General features: G+C 40.1%; 1 long non-coding RNA gene across 1 annotated transcript; it reads left to right on the top strand.

Annotated features, from left to right (window-relative positions):
• The first annotated feature begins 1,911 nt into the window (after nucleotides 1–1,911).
• Nucleotides 1,912–12,237, top strand: LOC118498720. The gene is made up of 3 exons (XR_004901189.1): nucleotides 1,912–2,076; nucleotides 6,505–6,510; nucleotides 12,223–12,237. It is a non-coding gene; the product is annotated as an uncharacterized LOC118498720 (long non-coding RNA).
• Nucleotides 12,238–24,827: the final 12,590 nt, after the last annotated feature.

Genomic DNA, 24,827 nt, shown 5'->3' with positions numbered 1-24,827 from the left:
ACTTTTTCTTGCCCAGAGCAAACAGTGGGTTTTTGCCTTTTGCTTAACTTGAGACTTCACAGGGAAAACAAGAACAAAAAAAACCCCTCAGGTTTTACTAAAGAGCTTTTCAAAGTTAAGCAACTTCAATATTAAGTACTTCTGAGAAATATGGTTTTGACTGTTCCTCTTTAGTGGTTTGTAGAATTATTATTTTTTCCTTGAGCAGGAGTGAAGGAAACACTACGATTTTTTTGTTTTTTTCCCCCAATCTCTAACTTTGATGAGTTTCTACAGATGACCAAGACTAGAAGCTTCCTTAAGGAGATGGTGCCCTGTCGGGGGACTAGGCGGGCACTTACGCACTGTGAAGACAAACACAGTGCACTGTCAGAGACGGGGCCATTTAGTAATCAATGCTCACAACTACTGGGGAGAGGGTGCCTGGGCAACAGACCGAGCAGGAGATGTGCACACCAGAAGCTGATTAGAGAAACCCTCAGAACTTACCCGTGCCAGGAAGGAAGGCAGCAGGTTCGGAAGAGGTTGGCCTGGGTGACCGGTGCAATGCAGGCCTCGGCTGATCCTAAAATGGAAAAAACTCTTTAGCTGGAATAACTTTTTCCATTGGGAGGACATGACCTTGGGTGAGACAGATCTCTTTAATCTCAGGGAATCTTAAGAGACAGACTTCTCTTGTCCTAAATTCATTCTAACAAGCACCCTTCTGATTATGTTTCCAGTTTCCTCTGTATTTTTGTCTGATAGGTGCATGGGAAAGGTCTGGAATACCTGAGAGTTTTACCTTCATATTTGCTTTTACCCCTATATCGTTCCAAAAGAGGATTTCAGGTGGCAAAGGAGAGAAATACAACTTTTAAATTCTCATATTGGCTACCGTTTATTAGGTGCTACTATAGGCTGTGTGTTAGGCTACTTATTGTCCATAGATGACTGTACCAACCCTCAGGACACCCCTGTGAGGCTGGTATTGTTATCTTACAGACAAGGACACAGACTCAACACGGTTAAGCACGCCTTAGGTCGCACCGTTGGTGAGTGGCAAGGCAGGAGGTTGGACTGGCTCCAAGTCTGTTGTTTTAACCATTCGGTCCCTTTGAAGATGACAGGAACACAAGATAAAAACAGGCGGGTAGGGCTCCTATCTCAAAAATGCACGCTCTGAAGTCCTTCACAGTTGCTGGAATTAAGCCCCAGAATTGATTCTGACTTTCTGGGGCTACAGCAGAGAAAGACCATGATCAGGAACAAGAGTCACAGCGGTGCCTCTGCAGTGAAAGCAAGCCTGTGGTGGCCGAAGTTAGAACTGCGGTGACTTCTGGGGGCAGTATTGACTGGGAAGGGAAAGGGGAGGCACTATGTGCTGGTAATGTTCTCCACTGATAGCCAGGAAGTGGTTAACATTTCAAAAGTTGCACGCTTAAGGCTTTGCACTTCATTGTGTGTATATTATACTTCAGGAAAACAAAGTTATCAAAATTGTGTCAAAAATAAAACAACCCAGATGATCAAGAGGACAGCCTTTTCTGGTGCTGAAACCCTAGAAAATTTCCCAGCACTTCATAAAAGGGACACTGTGTGTGATGTGGTGATGGCCATCTTCCTTAATAAGTCCTTATTGAGTTACATGTGGCTTTTCATTATTGTCCCTCCATGAAGGCCAATAGCATCATGTGTGACACATTGTATGTATTCAGTATGAGTTAGCTGTCTATTATCTGTATCATGTTCTACATAAAGGTGTATCTCTTATTTTATAATAGAAGTAGATATAATATAGCAGAAAGGAGAGAACCAAAGTTAGTTTTTAAACAAATAACCATTTTCCTTTTTATGTTAAAAAGAACTCATGAGAGAGTAAGGTGTTGATTGAAGGGTACAATGTTTCAGTTATACAAGATAAATAAGTTCTGAAGACCTAATGTACAACAGTATGACTACAGTTAATAATACTGTATTGTATACTTGAAATTTGCTAAGAGGTAGATATTAAGAAAAGAAAATGATAACTATATGAGGTGATAATGTTAAGTAGCTTGATTGTGGTGAAAATTTCACAATGTATATGTATATCAAGTTGTATACCTTAAATATATACAATTTTTAATAGTTTTACTTCAATAAAGCTGGAAAAAAATGACAAAGTTTTTATAATGTTCAAAGTAATACATGTTCATTAAGGAACATTTAATGAAAAAGAAAAAGTTTTAAAATGTATCTGCTATCAACTTTTTGGCATTTTCTATTTCTTTTCTACAACTATATGTTTATATGTATATATAATATGTATGTATACTTTGGAGAAACTTTCAAATATGTAGTACAGTGTTATTAACTATAATCACCACATTACATACCTAGCTTTTTAAAACAAATTTGGACTCCCATCACCCATTTCACCATATATATGTTTTTAAATAAAAATTTGCCTTAAAATATTTTTGATTTACAGGAAAATTACAAGGATCATACAGACTGCCCGTATACTTCATGTCCAGTTTCTCCTGCTGGCGTCGTACATTGCTGTGGTTCGTTTATCACAACTAATAAACTAATATTGATACATTATTCTTAACTAAAGTTCATACTTAATTTGGATTTTTTTTGTTTTTGTGTAATGTTCCATTTCTGTTTAGGATTTCATCTGGATACCACATTATAGGTAGTTGTCATATCTCTTTAGGCTCCTCTAGAATGTGGGAGTTTCTCAGGTTTTCCTTGTGTTTGGTGAACTCGGCAGTTTGAGGAGTACTGTTCAGGTATTTTGTGGAATGTTCTCCAACTGGGATTTATCTGATGTTTTCCTCATAAATAGATTGGGGTTATGGGTTCAGCGTGGGGTGCTACTACCATCACATTATATCAACATGACTTATCATTGTTAATGTTAACTTTGATCACCTAGTTGAGGTACTATTTGTAAAGTTTTCTTTTTTCTTCCCTTTTCATGCTGTACTATTTGGAAAGAAATCACTATGCACAGTCCATAACTTTAGGGGTATGAAGTTATGCTCCATCTCCTTAATGAAACAATATCTACATCCTATATATTATTTTGGATTCTTTTGTACAGGAGATTATTCTTTCCCAATTATTTATTTAGTCCATCATTTATTGATATCAGTAGGATCTAATGTATATTTATTTTATGCTTTTGGTTATAACCCAGTATTATGCTATTCACTTTGTTGCTGAAATTGTTCCAACTTTGGCTACTGGGGAGCTCCTTCAGTTGGCCCCTGTACCATAGACATACACCATCATTTCATTCTTTTTGAGCACTTCCTTACTTTTCTGGAGCTAGTAGACTCATCTTATATATTACCTACCTCAGCCATTTCTCCAATGAGCCTGGTTTCTTTTTATTGAAGAATGGTATTAGAAACAAAGATCTGAGCACCCATGTGTTCATTGTATCTGGATGTTGTTGTTTCTAGCACCTCTGGGTAAACAGAGCTTGTAAATATACATGTGTATACTCACAGTTTCTTAGTGGATTTATTAAAATTTTCCATATACAAAATGATATCTGCAAATAGAGGTCATTTCACTTCTTTTCCAACTTGATAGTTTTTATTTATGTCTTTCCGTACTTTTCATTCCTGAGATAAATTTTGCTTGGTCATGGTGTATAATTCTTTTTTTTTTTTTTTTTTTTTTTTTTTAGAGAGAGGGGAAGAGAGAGAGAAAGAGAGGAAGAGAAACATCAACATGCGGTTGCCTCTCATGTGTACCACCCATTAGAGACTTGCCTGCAACCCAGGCATGTGCCCTGACTGGGAAACAAAACTAGTGACCTTTTGGTTCTTGGGCCAGTGCTCAATCCACTGAGCCACACACGGCAGGGCTTTTTAAAATTATTTTATATGTGTATACTAATCTGTGCATATATACACATCTATAATTGTTACTATATACCAGTATATTGAGCTGTATCTTTATTAAGCTAAACACAGGTTCATACTGATGTCTCCAACCCTAATCTAATATTATCACATGATTTATTCTCACTTTTCCTTTTGCTTATTTGTAACTTTACACTCCAGGAGTGAGAAGTCTGTCTCCCACTATCTGCTATCCATTTATTTGTTCAATCACAGTGTACATGTCTAATAGTTTCAGAACTGTTAACCCATATCTCCATGGGAAACAACTTTACCAGTTAGAATACAATGCTTCTGTACAGTTCCTTTTGTCTTCAGTCTTATTTATTTATTTCCAAAGCCACTTAGGTTAACACCTTTCCTCCACTGTCTTCAGTTACGTTATATCACATATTTTAATAACAATTAGATTATTTTATTTTATTTTTAAATGATTTTATTTATTTATTTTTAGCAAGAGGGGAAGGGAGGGCAAAAGAGAGGGAGAGAAACATCAATGTGCAAGAGAAACATCTTTCTGTTGCCTCTCACATGCCCCCAGCTGGGGACCTGGCCCACAAATCAGGCATGTGTCCTGACTGGGAATCAAACTGGTGACCTTTTGTTTTTTGGGAAGACACCCAACCCACTGAGCCACACCAGTCAGGACAAGAGTTAGATTTTTTTAAAAATTGCAGTCTGTATTCTACATTGGGATTTCCCCAACTTATTAATTTATTGTTTTTAATTTGCATACCTTAAGGTTGATACTTTGTACTGTAAATTTCTATGGGTTTTGACAAGTGCAGTCTCATGTATTATATAAAAGAGTTTTACTGCCCTAAAAGATAGTTCAGCTATTCAACCCTGCCCATTTCCCAAACCCCTGGCAACCAGTGATATATTTTTTTATTTTTTGTAATTTTAAAATCATTTTTTCTTTTCAATTACAATTGACATACATTATTATATTAGTTTCAGGAGTACATCCCAGTGGTTAGACATTACATAACTTAATAAGTGATTGTTCTGATAAGTCCCACACCCATCTGACAACATATATAATTATAATATTAGATTATTATTAACTATATTCCCTATGGTGTACTTTACATCACAATGACTATTCTGTAACAACCAATTTGTACTTCTTAATCCCTTCACTTTTTTTGCCCATTGCCTTCAATCCCCCTTCCATCTGGCAACCATGAAAACATCCTCTGTATCTATGATTGTGTTTTGGGTTTGCTTGTTTGTTTATTTTGCTTTTTGGATTCAATTGTTGATAGATATGTATTGTTGCCATTTTATTGTTTACATTTTTCTTCTTCTTCTTCTTCCTCCTCTCAAAAAAGGCCCTTTAACATTTCAATAATACTGGTTTGGTGGTGATGAACTCCTTTAGCTTTTTCTTGTCTGGGAACTATTTATCTGTCCTTCTATTCAAAATGATAGCTTTGCTGGCTAGAGTAATCTTGCTTGTAGGTCCTTGCTTTTCATCACTTTGAATATTTCTTGCCACTCCTTTCTGGCCTGCAAAGTTTCTTTTGAGAAATCAACTGACAGTTTTATGGGAGCTCCCTTGTAGGTAACTACCTGCTTTTCTCCTGTTCTTTTAGGATTCTTTTTGTCTTTAACTTTTGGCATTTTAATTATCATGTGTCTTGGTGTGAGCCTCTTTGGAATCTTGTTTGAGACTCTCTGTGCTTCCTGGACTTTATGTCTATTTCCTTCACCAAGTTAGAGAAGTTTTCTATCATTATTTTTTCAAATAGGTTTTCAATTTCTTGCTCTCTTTCTTCTCCTTCTGGGACCCCCATGATGTAAATGTTGGTACTCCTGAAGTTGTCCCAAAGGTTCTGTACACTATTCTCATTTTCTTAATTCGTTTTTCTTCCTGCTGTTCTAATTGGGGTTTTTGCTTTCTTATGTTTCAAATCACTGATTTGATTCTCGGCTTCTCTACTCTATTATTGATTCCCTATAACTTATTCTTTATTTCAATTAGTGTATCCTTTGTTTCTGACTAGGCCTTCTTTATGCTGTTGAGGTTCTCACTAAGTTCATCAAGCATCTTTTTAAAAAAAAGATTTTATTTATTTACTTTTAGAGAGAAGGGAAGGGAGAGAGAAAGAGAAGGAGAGGAACAGCAATGTGCAAGAGATACATCAATTGGTTGCCTTGCACATGCCCCGCCCCCCCCCCCCCCCCCCCCAAGGATCTGGCCTGCAACATGGGCACATGCCCTGGCTGGGAATCAAACTGGCAACCTTTCACTTTGCAAGCCGGCACTCAATCCACGGGCCACACCAGCGCAGGCAGTTCACTGAGCATCCTATAACCAGTGTTTTGAACTCTGCATCTAGTAGATGGCTCGTCTTCATTTTGTTTAGGGTATTTTTTTTCCTGGAGTCTGGTTCTGTACTTTTATTTAGGCCATGTTTCTTTGTCTCCTCATTTTGGCAGCCTCCCTGTGTTTGTTTCTGTGTGTTAGGTAGAACTGCTACTACAAAGCTATCTGCAGATGGCTGATACTTGTGCTGGGCTTGGATGTGCCCAGATGAGGCCAAGTTATGAACCTAGGCCAGATGTCCACAGGTCAGACCTGGAGACACTTAGCAAGGGGTTCGGGGCTTCTGAGACCAATGTTGCTTGTCTGAGAAAATTTAGGAAATTCTGAGTCATGAGCCAAGACAAGTCATTTGTATGGGAATACCACTGGAAACATCTTGGGTGGGCCTGAAAGTTGGGTGGGGTGGGGTCTCAGAGAATCAGCAGAGTGAGGCAAACCATGTGAGCCAGGTTGATGGAGACCCATGTATAGTGACTGCCTCCAAGCTCTGTTGGGGAAGGGCTCATCAAAGGAACCCTCTGCTAACAAGGCTCTCTGCTAGCACATCTGTCTGGGAGAAAGCTCTCCCCCAGCTCTCGTCCTGATGTCAGACAGTTCAGTTCCCATATGTCTCATGTGCCTTTCAAGCTGCTGCCCCCATGCTGGAACTCAGAGGGAGTGAGTTCAAGTAAGTCAGTATGTGGGCCCTTAAGGGGAACTGCCTGGGACTCCAGAAATGTCTGTCTTCTTCAGCCTCAATCCCCGCTGGTTTTTATAGGCAGAATTTATGAGGACTTCTCTTCCTGGCACTTCTCTTATGGGGGACTTCTCTTCCTGGAGGCCTCAGCTGGGGGGCCTACTATGGGGCTGGGACTCCTCACTCCTGAGGTATCCCTCCAGATTTTTATCTGCCACATGTGGGTGTGGGACCAACCAGTTACAGGTCTCTGACCCTCCTACCAGTTTCAAAGTGGTTTCTTCTTTAAGTCCATAGTGGTAGGACTTCCATTCAGCTCACTTTCTGGTGTTCAGAATGACGGTTGTTCCATAGTTTAGTTGTAATTTTGATGTGGTTGTACAAGGAGGCAAGTACCATGTTTACCTATACCACCATCTTGACCAGAGCCCCAGTGATATATTTGTATCTCTATAATTTTTCCTTTTCCTAGAATGTCTTATAAATGGGATCATATAGTATGCGGCCTTTAAAGACTGGCTTCTTTCACTTAGAAATATGCATTTTATTTAGCAATATTTTCCATGTTGTTGAATGAATTAATAGCTCATTCCCTTTTATTGCTAAATAGTCTTCTATTATATGGATGTACCATGGTTCGTTTCCTAGAATTTTTGGAATTCACCACATTCAGCTTTTGAAAACTAACTTAGTTGTTTCCAGTTTTTGGAGTTGATGAATAAAGCTGCTCTGAACATTCATAGGTGGATTTCTCTGTGGACATAAGTTTTCAAATCAGTTCAGTAAATGCCTAAAAATATGATTGCTGGATTGTATGGTAATACAATTTTAAATACTATAAGACACTGCCAACCTATCTTCCAGAGTGGCTCTGCCACTTTACGTGGCCAGGAGCAATGAATAAGGGTTCTTAGTATCAGAGGACTTCTCAGCTAAAATGACCTAGGATCTAAATTTATGGCCCTCTGCTAATCTTGCTCTTTATTTCTCTGCTGGATCCAAGGCCATGGGAAACCACAGAAAAGTAAGGGTGTGCCTGGGAGGGAGATAAGAAACAATCAATTAATTTTAGCAATCTCTCTTTATAAACACCAGATGTCCAAGGACATCACATTCTGCTAATAATAAAGGACTATACCACACACAGGGGAAGGGATCTTACTAAATTGGTCATCTCAAAACCTCTCATGTGAAATTTCCCCCAGGCCATGTATATTTTGCACCTCTTTCCAGAAATCCAGATGGCACCATTCTATTGAGCACTACAGCTATTATTTATATTTCTCTGAAAATGCTTAGCTATCACTTAGGATTTTGTTGTTTATAGTAGGAAAACTATACATTTGGTTTAAAGTGTCATAAGATAAAATGGTCTCTTTTGATTAATTTTGAATGTTTTTATCATTATCAATTTTAAATTTATAGATGAATCTGAAGATACAGCTGTGAGCCCTGGTCCATGTACCTCATTTGGTTAGAATGTCATCCTGTAAAATGGAAGGCTGCAGTTGATTCCAGTCAGGGCACATAACCAGGTTGCAGGTTTGGTCCTGGGTTGGGGCGTGTACAAGAGGCAATTGATCAATGTTTCTCTATCGCGTAGGTATTTCTCTCTTTCTCCCTTCCTCTCCCTCTAAAAGCAATGAAAAAAAATGTCCTTGGGTGAAGTAAAAACAAAAAAATACAACTGTAATAGGGGCACATGAATATGGCCTTAGGAGTGCTGGTTTTAAGGAGACCCAGAGGGATTAACAGGTATTAGGACAAGTGTGGGGAAAGGAGATAGGGAAGCCATAATCAGTGATGGGGAGAGACAAAAAGAATAAGAACTTATCTGAAGAAGATGGAAAAGTCTTATGGCAGGGTGGTTGATATCCATGGTAGAAAGCCTCAAGGACCTAAATGAAGGCTATGGAGAGGGAGAAGGGTGCCAGAAGTCAGGTGAGTCAGGAGGCAAATGCCATCTGATCTGAATGAGACCCGAGAATGAGACACTTAGAAGAAACCAGGGGTGCAGTTGGTTTAGGAGTCATTCTGACCTAAAGTTTTGACAGCAGCATGTTTGAGCCCTTCTAAGGTGAATACACTGTGCTAAACGCTGTACATGCAGTATCTCATTTAAAACCTTGCTTCGAGATTATTATTCCTATTTTATAGATAAGAGATTGTTGAGATTTAGGGAGTTTAAGATACTTAGAGATAAGTATCACTAAGATTTTAGAGAGTTAAGTTGAAATTCCAACCTAGGCTCATTTGATTCCAAAGTTGCCTTCTTTGTCTACGAGCTCTTTTGAACACTTATGCTCCAGTGGTGGGATGTCAACGTGCTCACAGCCTGCTGAGATTGTACCTTCAGGACTCCCAAGATCTTGTTTCTTCTAGGAGCCCCTCTGGATCTCCCTGATTACAGACTTCCCTTCTCTGAACTCCCAGAAATCCTTGTCTAATGAATCCCCAGCAAGTTATCTCTCATCTTAAGCTTCAGTTTTGTATTTATTTTAGTTTTTAAATTATAATTTACATTTAATATTGTTTTATATTGGTTTCAGGTGTATAGCCTAGTGGTTAGATAATTACATGCTTTTCAAAGTGTTCGCCCAAATATATCAAATGCCCTCCTGGTACGGTACATAGTTACTACAATACTATTGACTTTATTCCTTATGCTGTACATTATATTCCCATGACTATTTTATGATGACCAATTTGTACATCTCAATCCCATCACCTTGTTCACCCAGCCCCACAATGTCCCTCCCCTATGGCAACTTTCAGTCTTGTCTCTGCATTGATGAGTATGTTTCTGTTTGTTTTTTATTTTGCTCTTTAGATTCCACATTTAAGTGAAAGCACATGGTATTTGACTTTTTCTATCTGACTTATTTCACTTAGCATAATACCCTCTAGGTCCATGCATGCTGTTGCAAATGGTAAGGTTTTGTTCTTTTTTTATAGCTGATTTATATTCCATTATGAGTATAATGGAATATATATATATACACATACACAGTCATTTTATCCACTTGTCTACTGATGGGCACTTGGGTTGCTTCCAAATCTTGGCTATTATAAATAATGCTATAATTAACATATGGGTGAATATGTTCTTTCTAATTAGTGTTTTGGGTTTCTTTGGATATATACCTAGAAGTGGAATCACTAGGTCATAAGGCAGTTCCATTTTTAAATTTTTGAGGATCCTTCATACTGTTTTCCACAGTGGCTGTACCAATCTGCATTTCCACCAACAGAATACAAGGGTTTTCTTTTCTTCACATCCTTGCCAACACTTGTTGTTTGTTGATTTGTTGATGATAGCCATTCTGTCTGGTATGAGGTGATATCTCACTGTGATTTTAATTTGCACTTGTCTGATGATTAGTGAGTTGAGCATTTTTTCATATGTCTATTGGCCATCTGTATGTCCCCTTGGAAAAGTGTCTATTCAGGTCCTTTGTGCATTTTTTAATTGGATTGTTTGTTTTTGGTGTTGAGTTGTACAGATTCTTTAAAAATTTTGGATATTAACTCCTTGCTGGATCGCTCATTGGTGACTATATTCCACTATATTCCAGGGCATTCAATGGATTGTCTTTTCATTTTGTTGATGGTTTCCTTTGCTGTGAAAAACTTTTTAGTTTGCTTTAGTCCTTCTTTTTTTATTTCCCTTGCCTGAGGAGATATATTAGAAAAATATTACTAAGAGAAATGTCGGAGACTTTACTGTCTATATTTTCTTCTAAGATTTTTATGTATGAAGTCTTACATTTAGGTATTTAATCCATTTTGAGTTTATTCTTGTATATGGTCTAAGAAATGACAGAATTTCTCTCTCTCTTTTTTTTGCACATATCTGTCCAACTTTCCCAATAGCATTTATTAAATAACCTGTTTTCATCTCATTGAATGTTCTTGCCTCCTTTGTTAAATATTGACCATATAGACTTGGATTTATTTCTGGGCTCCATATGCTGCTTCATTGATCTATATGTCTATTTTTATGCAAGTATCATGCTATTTTTTTATTAGTATGGCCTTGTAGTAGTTCAATAGAAGGTAATGTGATTACTTCAATGTTGGGAACCACCCTGCCTGGTTTCAGAAATTGTAACCCCTTATGGTTAAAGCTGACTTAAGAAGACCTTGGGACCATAAGCCACTTAGGAGACAAAGCTTATCTTCCTTGTAGGGGCACCAGCTCTGCCGCCTTTCTCTTCACCCCGCTTGACCCTGGACGGATGACTTGGTTAGCCAATGATGAGTAAGATTCCTCAAGGGAGGGACAACCTAAGGCGGGCACAGTCAATAAAGGGGCCCTCAGGAAGGAGTTGGGGGACTATAGAAAAAGGGGGTGATGGACCCTTGCCCCTCGGCTTTGAGGTAGCCTGAGTCCTCATTCTGTCTGCAAGAAGTCTCTTAATCTCTTAGTTGCCTTACTTCCCTTGCCTGACTTAAGCCTGAAAGAATGCCTTAAGCCTGAAACAATGCTGGAGATGGGTGCAGCCCTGTGCTGGGAAGGGCAGTTCCCCAGGGCAATCAAGCCTAAGAAAGAATGCATGAAATCTTGTGAAACCTACTTTGCTAATACCTTCAATTTAAATGATAAGGATCCAAGCATGAATTGAGTTTGTTCCCCAAAGTTTTATGGCCCTTTAACTATCTGACCCTGGTTCAGAATAAGCCCTCAAAGTTCTTTGAATGCTATCTATTGTTTAATCATTTCTGCCTGACATGATTGATGAGCTTTACATATACACCTGTATTCCTATGCAAATTAACCCCAATAAAAGTCCATTGAGGAACAGATTCTGGGTCCTTCACCTTTGGGAGATTGGCACCTTTCCTCCCCAAGCAGGTCATATCTTGGTAGACTTATTCTCATCCGTAGCGGATGGGGGGGGCTCTGTGGGCAAGGCTCCCCGACATTTCAACTTTGGGGTTTTTCCCCCCTCAAGATTGCTGTGGCTATTCACGATTTTTTGTGGTTCCATATAAATTTCTGGATTATTTGTTCTAGTTCTGTGAAAAACACCATTGATATTTTGATCAATATTGTGTTGAATCTATAGATTGCTTTGGGTAATATGGACATTTCTTAATTAAATTAACTTATTTATTATTGTACTTTTTCCATTACCATTTATCCCTCCAGACCATCTCCCACTTCCACCCACCCTAGTATGGACATTTTAACAATATTAATTCTTCTTATTCATGAGTATGGTATATGCTCCCATTTATTTGTATTTTCTTCAATTTCTTTCTTTTTCAATTACAGTTTATAGTCAAATTATTTTGTATTAGTTTCAGGTGTATAGCATGTTGGTTAGACAATTATATACTTAACAAAGTGTTCCCCCTGATATTTCCAGTACCCACTGGCACCATACATAGTTACTACAATATTATTGACTATATTTCCTATGCTGTACTTTACATCTCCATGACTATTTTGTAACTAAAATCTGTACTCTCAATCCCTTCACTTTTCTCACCAGTCCCCCCAAACTCCTCCCCTCTTCAATTTCTTTCTTCAGTGTCCCATAATTTTCCAGGTACAGGTTGAAAAATTATGGTTAAATTTATTCCTAGGTATTTACTTTTGGGGGATGCAATTGTAAATGAGATTTTTTTTTTAGTTTCCCTCTCTGATAGTTCATTATTGGTGTACAGTAATACAACTGATTTCTGGGCCTTTATGTGGTACACTGATACTTCACTGAATTTATTCTTCAGTTGCAGTGTTTTTTTGTTGTTGTTGTTGTTGGTATCTTTAGGTTCTCTATATATGGCATTGTGTCATCTGCAAATAATGACAGTTATTAATTCTTCCTTTCAAATTTCAATTCTTCTTATTTCTCCTTTTTTCTGGTTGCTATGGCTAGGACTTCCAGTACTATGTAGAATAAGAATGACAAAAATGGACATCCTTGTCCACTTTTAGTTTTTCCCATTGAGTATGATGTTAGCTGTGAATTGTCATATATGGTCTGTATTATGTTGAAGTATGCCATCTCTATTCCCATTTTGCTGGGAGTTGTTTTCTTAAAGGCTTTATTTATTTAATTTTGGACAGAGGGAAGGGAGGGAGAAAGAGAGGGAGAGAAACATCAGTGTGTGGTTGCCTCTCACCCACTCCCCACTGGGGACCTGGCCCACAACCCAGGGCATGTGCCCTGCCTGGGAATCAGACCAGCGACCCTTTGGTTCACAGGCCAGTGCACAATCCACTGAGCCATGCCAGCCAGGGATGCTGAGAGTTTTTATCATAAATGGATGCAGGATTTTGTCAAAAGCTTTTCTACATCTATTGATATGATCATATGATTTTTTATCCTTTATTTTGTTTACATGGTATAACATATTAATTGATTTGGAGATATTGTACCAACCTTGCATCCCAGGAGTGAATCCCACTTTATCACAGTGTATGATCTTTCTAATGTATTACTGAATTCAGTTGGCTAATATTCTGTTGAAGATTTTGCAACTGTGTTCATCAGGAATACTGGCCTATAATTTTCTTTCTTTTTAGTGTCTGTATCTGGTTTTGGAATCAAGATAATGCTGCCTTATAAAATGAGCTTGGGAGTTGACCTTCCTCTTGAATTTTTTGGAATGGTTTCAGAAGGCAAGGTGTTAGGTCTTCTATGAATGTTTGATAAATTCACCTGTGGTGCCATCCAGGAATTTCATTCATTGGGAGTTGTGTGTGTGTGGTGTATTTTGATTTAGTTGGTTGTAATTGGTCTGTTCAGGTTTTATGTTTCTTTTTATTCAGTCTTAGAAGACTGTAAGTTTCTAGGAATTTATCAGTTTCTTCCAAATGGTCCAATTTGTTGGCATATAGTTAGTTGTTCATAATATTTTCTTACAATCCATTGTAACTCTGTGGTGTCAGTTGTTATTTCTCTTTCATTTCTTATTTATTTATTAGGATCCTCTCTCTTTTTTTCTTCATGAGTCGTTAAGTTTTATCAATCTGGTTTATCTTTTCAAAGAACCAGCTCTTGGTTTCACTAATCTTTTATATTTTTTTAGACTCTATTTTATACATTTTCATGTTTATCTTTACTATTTTTTCATCCTACTCACTCTGGGCTTAGTTGTTTTTTCTTCTAGTTCTTTTACATCTAAGACTAGATTGTTTATTTGAGATTTTTCTTGTTTCTTGGGATAGGCCTGGAATGCTAGGAATTTCCTTCTTAGGAATGCTTTCACTGTGTCCCCATAGATTTGTGTTGTGTTTTTCATTTTAATTTGTCTCAATGTATCTTTCCATTGCTTCCTTGATCTCATTATTAGCCATATATTGTTTCATAACATCTGTATTAGCCTCCATGTGTTTGTGTGTTTTCAGTTTTTTTCTTGTAATTGATTCTTGGTATAATTTCAATCTTCTTAAATTTATTGAGACTTATGTTGTGGCCTAACATGTGATTTATCATGGAAAATGTTCCTATGTGCACCTGAAAAGAATGTATATTCTGCTGCTAGGTATGAAATGCTCTGAAAATATTAATTAAATTCATCTGGTCTAGTGTGTCATTTAAGGTTGTTGTCTCCTTGTTGATTTTCTGTCTGGAAGATCTATCTATTGATGTTAATGGGACGTTAAAGTTCCCTGCTATGACCATGTGACTGTTGACCTTTCCCTTTATGTTTATTAATATTTGCTTTATTATTTAGGTGCTCCTATGTTGGCTCATAAATGTTTATAAGGGTTATATCCTCTTAGTGGATTGACTCCTTTATCATGTTATGTCCTTCTGCTAGATAGGATAGATAGAAAAACTAAGGCAGGGAGGAGGAGGGAGACACGTCTCACTCACTAACTCGGCAGTCCTGAGCCTGGTCCAATAATATTGCCAGGTGTCTTGTGATATTTCCAACATCACAAGAAACAGCATGCTAACAAGGGAGGAGGGCAGTCTTTGAAATCCTAGGTATCATTTCCACTGTCTGGGGAGGAAATACTCGAAACTGTGTATTTATTCCAAAGCCTGGAAGGGGGAAGAAGAGGGGTCCATGATGCCCAAAGAAGAAGCCCATAAAACAACTTTGGTTAATTGCCTACCTCTGGTCACTATCTATTATGAAGGGAGTCCTAATGCTTACAGAAGGAGGCCATAAATAACTTTGGGTAACTGCCCCAACTTAATTAACTGCCTCCTGTCATGTACCTGTTTTACAACAAGATGAACAAATGGAGTCTGGAGCAAGACAAGGATTCAGGCTAACAGGCCCCCACACATACCTATGTTTAGGTAGTCACATCCCCCCAGAAAAGCTGGCACCACATTTACCAGTCAATCAATATGTAGCTTCTTCACCTCCATCCCTCTAACTATGTAAGTCCTCAGAACAAAGACCTGGGGTGCACGCTTGCCACCCTGGCCTTTGGCCACCCTTACTTTCGCAGCCTTTACCCTGCTTTGTCCTGAACCTATGCCTTCCGCTCCCCTCCCCCACACCTTAGCTAGGTCCAGTCTCTCCCATGAAACGGATCACCAACAAACCCTGCTTGCACACTAATAGACTTGCTGATCTGTAATTTTTACTGCATCAGCAAGAAGAGCCGAATTTCTTGGAGTTTCTCCTGTATAACACTTCTTTGTCTCTTATAATAGCCTCTGTTTTAAAGTCTATTTTGTCTGATATGAGTATTGCTACCCCAGCTTTTTTTCCTTTCCATTTGCATGAAATACCTTCTTCTATTTCTTTACTTTCAGTCTGTGTTAGTCTTTCCATCTGAAATGGGTCTCTTGTAGACAGCATACATATTGGTCTTTTTAAGAAATCATTCAGCTACCTTATGTGTTTTGATTAAAGCATTTAATCCACTCACATTTAAAGTGATTATTGATAGATATTGCCATTTTATTTATACATATTTATGTTCCTCTTTTTTTTCTTTCTTCTTAAAAAAGTCTGTTTAACATTCCTTGTAATACTGTTTGGTGATGAACTCTTTTGGCTTTTCTTGTCTGGGAAGCTCTTTATTTCTTCTTCAATTTTAAATGATAGCTTTGCTGGGTAGAGTATTCTTGCTTGTAGGTCTTGTGTTTCATCATTTTGAATATTTTATGCCAATCCCTTCTGGGATGTTTCTGTTGAGAAATTAGCTGATAATCATATGAATTTCCTTGTAGGGAACTGTCTTTCTCTTGCTGCTTTTAAGATTCTCTCTTTGGCTTTAACATTTGCCATTTTAATTAGTGTGTCTTGTGTGGGTCTCTTTGGGTTCATCTTGTTTGGAACTCTCTGAGCTTCCTGCACTTATGTGTGTTTTTTCCTTCACCAGGTTAGGGAAGTTTTCAGTCACTATTTTCTTCAAACATATGGTCAATCCTTTGCTCTCTCTTCTCCTCCTGGTGCCACTACAATGTGATGTTTTTATGTTTCATGTTGTCCCAGAGATCCCTTAACTATCCTCATTTTTGGGGAACACTTTTTTTCTTTTTGCAGGTCTGACTGGGTGTTTTCTTCTTTTGTGCCTTTCAAACTTCTGGTTTGGTCCTCTGCTCCATCTAGTCTGCTATTAATTCCTTCTAGTTTATTTTTCATTGCAAATACTGTATTCTTCACTTATGATTGTTTTTTTTATGGTTTCTATGTTTTTTTTTTTGTGCTAGCTATCTCTTTGTAGAAGTTCTCACCAAATTCCTTGAGTATCTTATAACCACTGTTTTGAACTCTGCACCTGGTAGACTGCTTGCCTCCACTTTATTTAGCTCTTTCTGGGAATTTCTTCCGTTCTTTCATTTGGAGCACGTTTCTTTGTCTCCTCATTTTGGTTTCCTCTCTGTATTTGTTCTGTGCATCAGGTAGACCTGCTATGTCTCCCATTCTTGGTAGGGTGGCTTTATGTAGTAGGTGTCCTGTGGGGCTCAGTGGTACAGTCTCCATGACCTTCTGAGCTAGGTGCTCCAGGAATGTTTCTTGTGTGGATCATGTGAACCCTCCTGTTGTAGTTTAGTCTTGATTGATGCTGGCTCATCTGTAGGTGAGGTCGGCCCTTAGACTGGCTGACTGTGAGGATTGACCCCAACCAAGCTGCTGTGCTGGGGCTGATCTCATAAAGCAAATTCACCACAACAGGGTCTGGTGCCTGTCAAAATCTCTCTTTGAATGCGCTGCTTGTGGAGCTAATTGGATTGTGCTTTGATGTGATCTGAAGCCCACCACTGGGTTGTCAGTTCTGAGACTCTTTGGAGGAACTCTAGTGCAGGTCAATGTCAGATGCTTTCTGCGACCAGCCTTGGGCTATATGTTAGAAGCTACAAAGTGATCCATGGTTGGTGTCTGCCTTTGCTGCGCCTGGGTCCATGTGGAATGGGCCAAGCGAAGACGGCTTCCACCAGTACCAACCTGAGCCAGGTCAGCAAAATGGCCCAAGGCACCCCAAAATCCTCCTCAATCTGCTGGCTGCCCTTTAGGCTCAGCCACTGAAAAAGCCTCTGGTGGCAGGCAAGTAGCATTAGGCAGGTTCTACACATAACCAGGTAGGGAAGACTGGTGTTCACCAGGATGGACAGGTCCAGGCTCAGCACTAATTCTGGGTCTGAGGCTACTAAGCAAAATTCTCAGGTATACCAAAACCAGCAGGTACCCACCTGGGGCCTATGGACCTTTATGATGGGGTGGGGGTCCCAGGGATCATCAGGGTGGGGCCAGTAGAGTTCATCAGGCTAAAAACAGATTAAGGTTTGGCTGTGAGAAGGGAGGGCTCTGCACAGGAACAGTTAGCACATAGGAAGAAATAGCCCTAGCCCCAAAGGTGCACACTCAGTCTCTCCCTATGCATCTCTTACACCTTGAGCCTGCCCAGACCTCCTCAAGAGCCTTCCGAGAAGAAAATCTGCTATTTGGACCTAGGCTGGCCACAGCCAGCTGACTCCTCCTCAGGGCCAAGAGCTAGGCAGAGAAAAGCATGGCCACAGGGAGTCAGGAGGAGAGGGTCATCTCATTCCCCTAGCCTGATACTGTATGGAGAGGAGTGCTCAACCCAGGACAGATCGCGGTCTATGAGCAGCGTTCAAGAGGGAGCAACTCCTGAACTAACAACTCACTTTTTATGTCCATTTTTTCCCTAATCTTTTTCTTTTAAAATAGACTTTATATTTTAGCACAATATTGGGTTTTTAGAAACATTTTGAAGATAGTACAAAGTTGTAAATCCCTCACACTCAGTTTCCCTGGTTATTTATTACCTCTTAGTGTTATATTTCTTCCTCTTGACCATTTTTTGATGCACTTATATACACAACACATAGTCCTGGCAACATGTTTTTGTTTGATAGGCTCAGCCTCCCCTCAGGGCTTAGCTTGTGCTCTGAGAGAAACTGTCATTCAACTCCAGGCTAAATCATATGGAACCGAACTAAGATGAAGTTTTCACTCTTCATCCACAAGGACAGAATGTGTCAATGCTCCTTTCCCTTCCTTGAGGAGACTTGAACTCTTCCAAGGAGTGAGTTCGGATTTTTCACAAACTGGAGATGCTGGAATCAATTAGCTACTAGTCACCAACAGCACCCAGTTTAATTATTCTCTCTAACTCAGGGCAGGGGAGGTTATCCAATAAATGAGCTGGTTTCATCTGTGCTCAGGAACAAACTGGTGTTAACGGGGCCCCATCCAAGAAAGTTATTCAGCACTTACTACGTGCTATGGGGAGTCCCCAGGGCTGTCAGGACTGTCCTCTTAATCTGTAAAACAGTGCCATGAGCAGGAAGAAAGAAGGCAGGAGCACCAGCTTTGGGGAGGAGAATGTTGAGTTCTCCTTGAGGCAGGTTGAATTGAATGGGTCATCCAGGTGGAAGTGTCCAGCAGGCACCTGAGAATAAAGAATAAAGATCTGGCAGAAGAGAGAGGTGAGAGGGAGAGAGAGAGAGAGAGAGAGAGAGAGAGAGAGAGCGAGAGAGCTGGAAGAGAGAGACAATTTGGTATTTTGTTGGTGAGAAGGAATCCCATTATAGAGTCCAATGGGATTATTGCATACCTATCTTTTCATTTTCATACGTACCTTCCTCTCAGATAATTCATGGTATTTGCACTCTATTGTCTAGCTGGTTTTTATAAACATTCTTGTAATAGATACAATTCTTGCAAATAGTTTTACAAAAATTCTCAGAGCACTTCTATGGACACTGTGTCCTGGCCATTTATCTTTTAAGTGATACCTAAATATGAAACAAGGATGCTTATCTTAATGTTTCAAAGGCTTTGATGTTGTATAAGAGGAATGACAGGCTTCTGAAGACAGATCAGTCATCAGAGAGAATCCAGAAGTCTTCTGAGGTAGCTCTTTATCACCAGGGTTCAACACAGCACCTAACAGAGTAGGTTCTCTCTAAATTTTTGACAAAATACCCCCTAGAACAAGATGAGAAGAATGGACCATGAACCCACAAAGGCTCATCATTCATGGACTCAGTCTACTTATTCTGTGAACATGTGGAAAATCAAAGGTAGCCCTGAGACAGGGAGTAGGTACTTCACAGATGATCTCCAAAGCAGGCTCAAACTTAGAAACAGGACAAGATGAGTCCCTCTGATTGAGGGAGCTGATGCTGTGTAGACAAGCACCAGACAGGTGCCCCCTGCTACTCAGGCAAGATGCTGGTTTAGGGTCATTCATGATCCAGCCCAATGACTGCACTAAAGTGGCCAGAGAGAAATGGGTCAGGGCAAGCGCCTTCCAGGAGCTAACCACACAGATGTACAGACAGGCTGGAGCAGTGCCTGTGGGCTCAGTGCAGAGGGACAGAGCCTTAAAGAGGAATCAGTGCTCAGTGCCATCCCTGCCAGAGTCTCAGTCGCTAGGGGAAGGCTGTCCTGGGCAGGAAAGATAATCCTGAGAGCTCATTCCAGGCAAGGGCCAACTATGCCACCTGTGTTGTGCCAGCACTGACCCTCTGCAGTTCCAAGTGTGAGTGTCCTTGCCTGGTAGCCACTTCTCTCTTCCAACTCACAGAGGTAGAGAAGAGAGAGCAGGCAAAGGCTGGTGTCCCACTCAAACCCACCTTTAACTAGACTCCAAAATCAGATTCCCAAATGCACACTCTATCGTCTGCTTGTTTTATATCTCATGAGTTGGGGCGGGGGTAGTAGTGATTCAGTATTTGTTTCCTTTTTGTTTATCAGTATGAAATTTTGTTTGTTTGTGGTGGTTTGTTCATGGTGGTGTTTGATTGTTTTGAAAAATCTTACCTTTGCTCCAGCCCTGACCCCATCTGCCTGAGAGGTTCCAGAGCAGAGTCTGCAGGGACTGTTTGCTCAGCTGGTCTTCCCGGGTGTTTGGTGAAGTTTACAAGGTCTAGGTTATTCTTCTATTTCAGTTTCAGAAACTCAATTTTATTTTATTAGTTCACCCGGGTTATCAGCAATCTGCTACCCAAGGCACAACAGATTGATTCATAAGGCCTGTTTATTCATTTGAGTGGAGCAAGAAAACTGCTGTCTAGGCCAAGCCTAGTGTCTTCTTAGGAGGCAAAATCTTCTCAAGAATTAGGATGAATGGTCTGTTTAGCAAAGAATTTGGATGGCCTTGAAGGGCCATTTTGATTTAAGCTGTGATGCCCAGGGATTGTCCTTGTCTGTTTAAACAACTTTGTGGAATAATAGGCCACCACAGCTGCATAAAAATTGCTGCCAAGCAGAAGCTACTTTCATTCCAGTGTGCCCTCTCTATGGGAAGTGCTGAGAAACAGCTTGTGAAAACCTTTTTTTCTTCTGAACTTTACCTAAATGTGCTCCAAGATCAGCCGCCTGGGCCTCACCAGGTATCTTTTTAGAAATGCAGACCATGGACATTTGAGTCAGAATCTGTATTTTAACAGAACCGCCAGGAGACTCAGTGCTGTACATTAAAGTTTAAGAAGCTCTGGGCTAGAGTCTGGACTCCATGTGGATCTCAGTATCCACTTTAGCTTGATTCATTGTAGTGCCTGCAGGTAACCCTGCCTGTTCCTTAGTACAGTCTGGCAGTGACCACAGAACGCTGCAGATGGCTCGTCAAAACACAAGAAAAACATACACAGAGACAACCGAGTCCTGTGGAGAAATAGGGACGAAATGGCCACTCTCTCTAGTGGGGAGCACCATGGCCACCCTCCCTAGGGGAGAGTGCCTTATTCTCCCGCCCGAGCAGGCTTTTTATTGCGTTTGTTTGTATAAGAATTCAGGTAAAGCTCATTAATCATTGCCAGGCAGTAAGGATCAAACAACAGATAACAAGGAAGTCTGAAGGCCTATTTTGAGTCAGGGTCGGATAGCCAAAGAGCTGTAAAACTTTGAGGAACAAACTTACTTCTTGCAAGAAGCTTCTTGCTTCTTCTTACTTCTTACTTCTTACTTCTTACTTCTTGGACCCTTATCATTTCATTGAGAGCATTCTAAACAAAGCAGGTTTCACAGGATTTTACATATTCTTCCTTAGGCCTGATCACCAAGGGAACCCGCCCTTTCCAGCACAGGGCTGCACCACCCTGTCATTGTTTCAGGCTTAGGTGGAGCAAAGGAAGTAAAGCAGCCAAGAGATTAGGAGCTTTCTCGCAAACAATGAGGACTCAGGCTATGTCAAAGCCAAGGGGCAAGGGTCTATCACCCTTTTTGCTGTAGCCCCCAAAGTCCTTCCTTGGGGGCCTCCCACATGATTGTGCCTATCCTAGATCGTTCCCCCCTTGGGGAATCTTACCCGTCATTGGCTAACTGACCAAGCATTGGGGGCCAGTTATGGATGAAGTAAAAGGAGCAGAAGCGGCACTCCTGCCAGGGAGATAAGCTTTTGTCTCCTTGCTGGCTTACAGTCCAAGGCTGCTCCCTCAGCCTTAGTCTTGGTGGGGGTTACAGCTTCTGACGCCAGGCAGGGTGGTCCCCAACATACACCAGTCGTGGGTCTCCCACCTCAAACGAGTCAGGGATTTGGGGCACACTGGGCTTGGCATGAATGCCTCTGGTTTGCTGGAGTCTCTTTCTCTTTGGAGCTCTCTGCTGCCATTGCTTACCCTAATTTATGGGTTTGACTTGACCACAGAAGCCAGTGGATCTCTTCAAATGCTTTCTTGTTTAAACCCAGTCTCAGAAGCACTAATCTTATGATGTTTGGAAATGGTTTATCATAATTTCATTTTAGGTTGGCTGCTTTCCATTTACCTGGTTGGAGGCTGTGGACCTTTGTCTCATCAGTTAAGCAAATTCCAATGTCATTCCAGCATAAGTTACTTCCAGGAAGCATTTCTGGAAGATGGTTATCCCAGGCACTTTGCACCTGGTGACTGTCTTTATCTTTGTGTCTGTGGCAACAGATTCAATTACAAAATGGACTCAAACCTTCCTAAGGTGGTTATGGTTATAACATCCAGGATGCATCCTGGCAGCAAGACATTCTACTCTGGGCATAGAGCTACAACCATCTGACTGCTGGACAATATTTCAATATTTCAATACCTGGGATGTAGTGAAAAGAGGTTTTACGATAAAAGATCTCATTGATATGAAGCTAGGCTGTGCCTTTAAAAAGCTATGCCACTTAAAGCTAATTATTTTTGTATTCTTTGCACTTCCACTTATTCATCTATAAAATGGATATGGTATCTCTTTCACAGAATTGTTGGGAGAAGAAAATAAGACGACAGAGTACCAGCACCCAGCACCTGGGCAGGGTAGGGCTCGGTAAATGTTAGCAGACAGACCCTGGGAGCCCCAGCTCCGGGATGTGGCTTTTCTTGCCATTCAGGAACGATCTGAGATGAGCCAAAGGGAGCCAGGCCAGCCCTCACCTATGTAACCACTGAACAGTTACCTCCTTGCCCACATTTCCATGTATGAGAAATAAAACTTTTGGCAGTATCATTTTCCAAACCAAGAGAAAAATCTGTATTGAGCATATTAAGCTGAAAAAAACAAAGAGTTTCTCACAATATGATATTTTTCTTGACCAGTGGATCTGCTGACTTGGGATTTAGGTTTAATTATCTGTTGGCTAGTTTTTTTACACATTTGTTCACTTTCTCCACTTACATTTGCAGCCACTCAGCATTTCACGAAGTTCTTTCAAAGTCTGCTTTTTTAGCCTTAAAAAAAAGTCCTCAAATTAGGGCATGTTTTGCCATATGGAACACTGTTTATCAGAAGCTTAAGATGCCAGATTTACAACACAGAGGAAGGGAAACTCAGATATAAGCAAAAGAGTTGCCAGCTACAGATGTTGAAAGAGGGAAGATGAAAATAAGAAAGAACAAACTGACTCATTGGAATTTTGGGAACAAAGGTAATATAATTCTTTTAATTCAATAACTCTCCTTATCAAAGGTAGGTACATACATTCTCAGAATTTAACAAAATCAGCTGTCTTATAGAGACAACATGAATGCACCACAAGTCTGTTGAACAGAGACTTAGACTTCTGGAGGAGGATCAGTTATACAATAAAGTCTTATGTTTAGAATTATCTAAGCTTTCTCACTCAACATGAATATAAATCCAAATTTTGAAATAAAATTAAATCTAAATAAAAAATAAATGACTACCCTGCCCCCCCAGTACTAAATTTTCTCAGATCCCACTTGGATGGTCCCTGAGCCCCCAGAAGAAAACTCCTGCCTTGGGGAGAAGTTCTGTGCTGTCCATGGAGACAGTCTGTGCCATGGTTAGATTTGTAAAGAGGAAGTTCAGTGGCATTGTTTAGGGCTGGCTTCAGAAGCTAGATTGCCTAGGTTTGAGTTGTGATTGTCACCATTTATTAGCCTTGAAACTTGGGGCAACTTCTTTAACTCCTTATAATGCCAGTTTTCACACTTGGAAAATGAGGATAATATTAATTCTTACCATAAGGGTTGTTACGAGGATTACAGGAACCAATACTGTAGAGGGTTTGAATTGTTCCCAACACACAGTGTATGTTCAATAAATCTTAGCTGTTGTCATTCAGCTCTAATAGCAAGGATGTTCCTAGCCAAATAGACTAGGCTCTTTTCCATTATTTGCTGACTAGACTAGTGATAAACTGGGACAGACACTCTACGTGTTGTGTATCAAACCACAACAGTGTGTATATATCACAGTATCCATGGAAAAGGAAGAAATATGGAATTCTAGTACAATTAGCTAGTACATAGCAAAACTAGATTTTGAACCCATGTCTCTCTGCTCCAAAGGCCAATCCTCAACTGCCCTAAGTTGAGAACTTTTTTTTAAGGCTTAAAAAGAAGGCTTTAAGTTCTGCTGAAAGCTCAACATGAGTTGACAATGTGCAGTGGTTATTAAGGTAGTGAATGTGGTAGCAGACAGACAGGATTCATAAAGGCTGTTGTATTTATTGTTTAATTTAATTTAATTTAATTTTAGAGAGAGGAGAAGGGAGAGAGAAAGAGAGGAAGAGAAACATCGATATATGAGAGATACATCTGATTAATTGCCTCTCACCCACCCCCAACTGGGGACCTGGCCTGCAACCCAGGCATGTGCCTCCTGGGAGTTGAACCAGAAACCTTTCACTTCGCAGGTAGGCACTCAATCCACTGAGCCACACCAGCCAGGGTATAGCTGTAGACTTTAGGGCAGAGGAATAGCCCTGGCTGGTGTGGCTCAGTGGGTTGAGCACTGGCTTGTGAGCCAAAGGGTTGCTGATTTGATTCCCATTCAGGGCACATTCCTGGGTTGTAGGGGGCAGGAAAGAGGCAACCACACATTGATGAGAGCAGTCTTCAAGCAATAACCAGTTTATAGAAAGCAGTTGGAGAGAGAATTCATATTAATGTAAGTAAAAAATTTCCAACAGTCTGAACTACCCAAGGGCTTCTGTTTTGAGAAGCGACAGAAGCTGGATAACCACTTAGTGGGGTGAAGTAGTAGGATTTTGTTCAATGAACTCAATGTATGTTTATTGCAAATTTATTATGGGCCAGAGATGGTGTATGAGTTAAAGTTC

Source organism: Phyllostomus discolor, chromosome 2 (assembly GCF_004126475.2).
Source record: "Phyllostomus discolor isolate MPI-MPIP mPhyDis1 chromosome 2, mPhyDis1.pri.v3, whole genome shotgun sequence".
Classification (NCBI taxonomy): Eukaryota; Metazoa; Chordata; class Mammalia; order Chiroptera; family Phyllostomidae; genus Phyllostomus; species Phyllostomus discolor.
The sequence above is the reverse complement of the archived record's forward strand: the minus strand, read 5'-3'. Positions and strand labels throughout refer to the sequence as shown.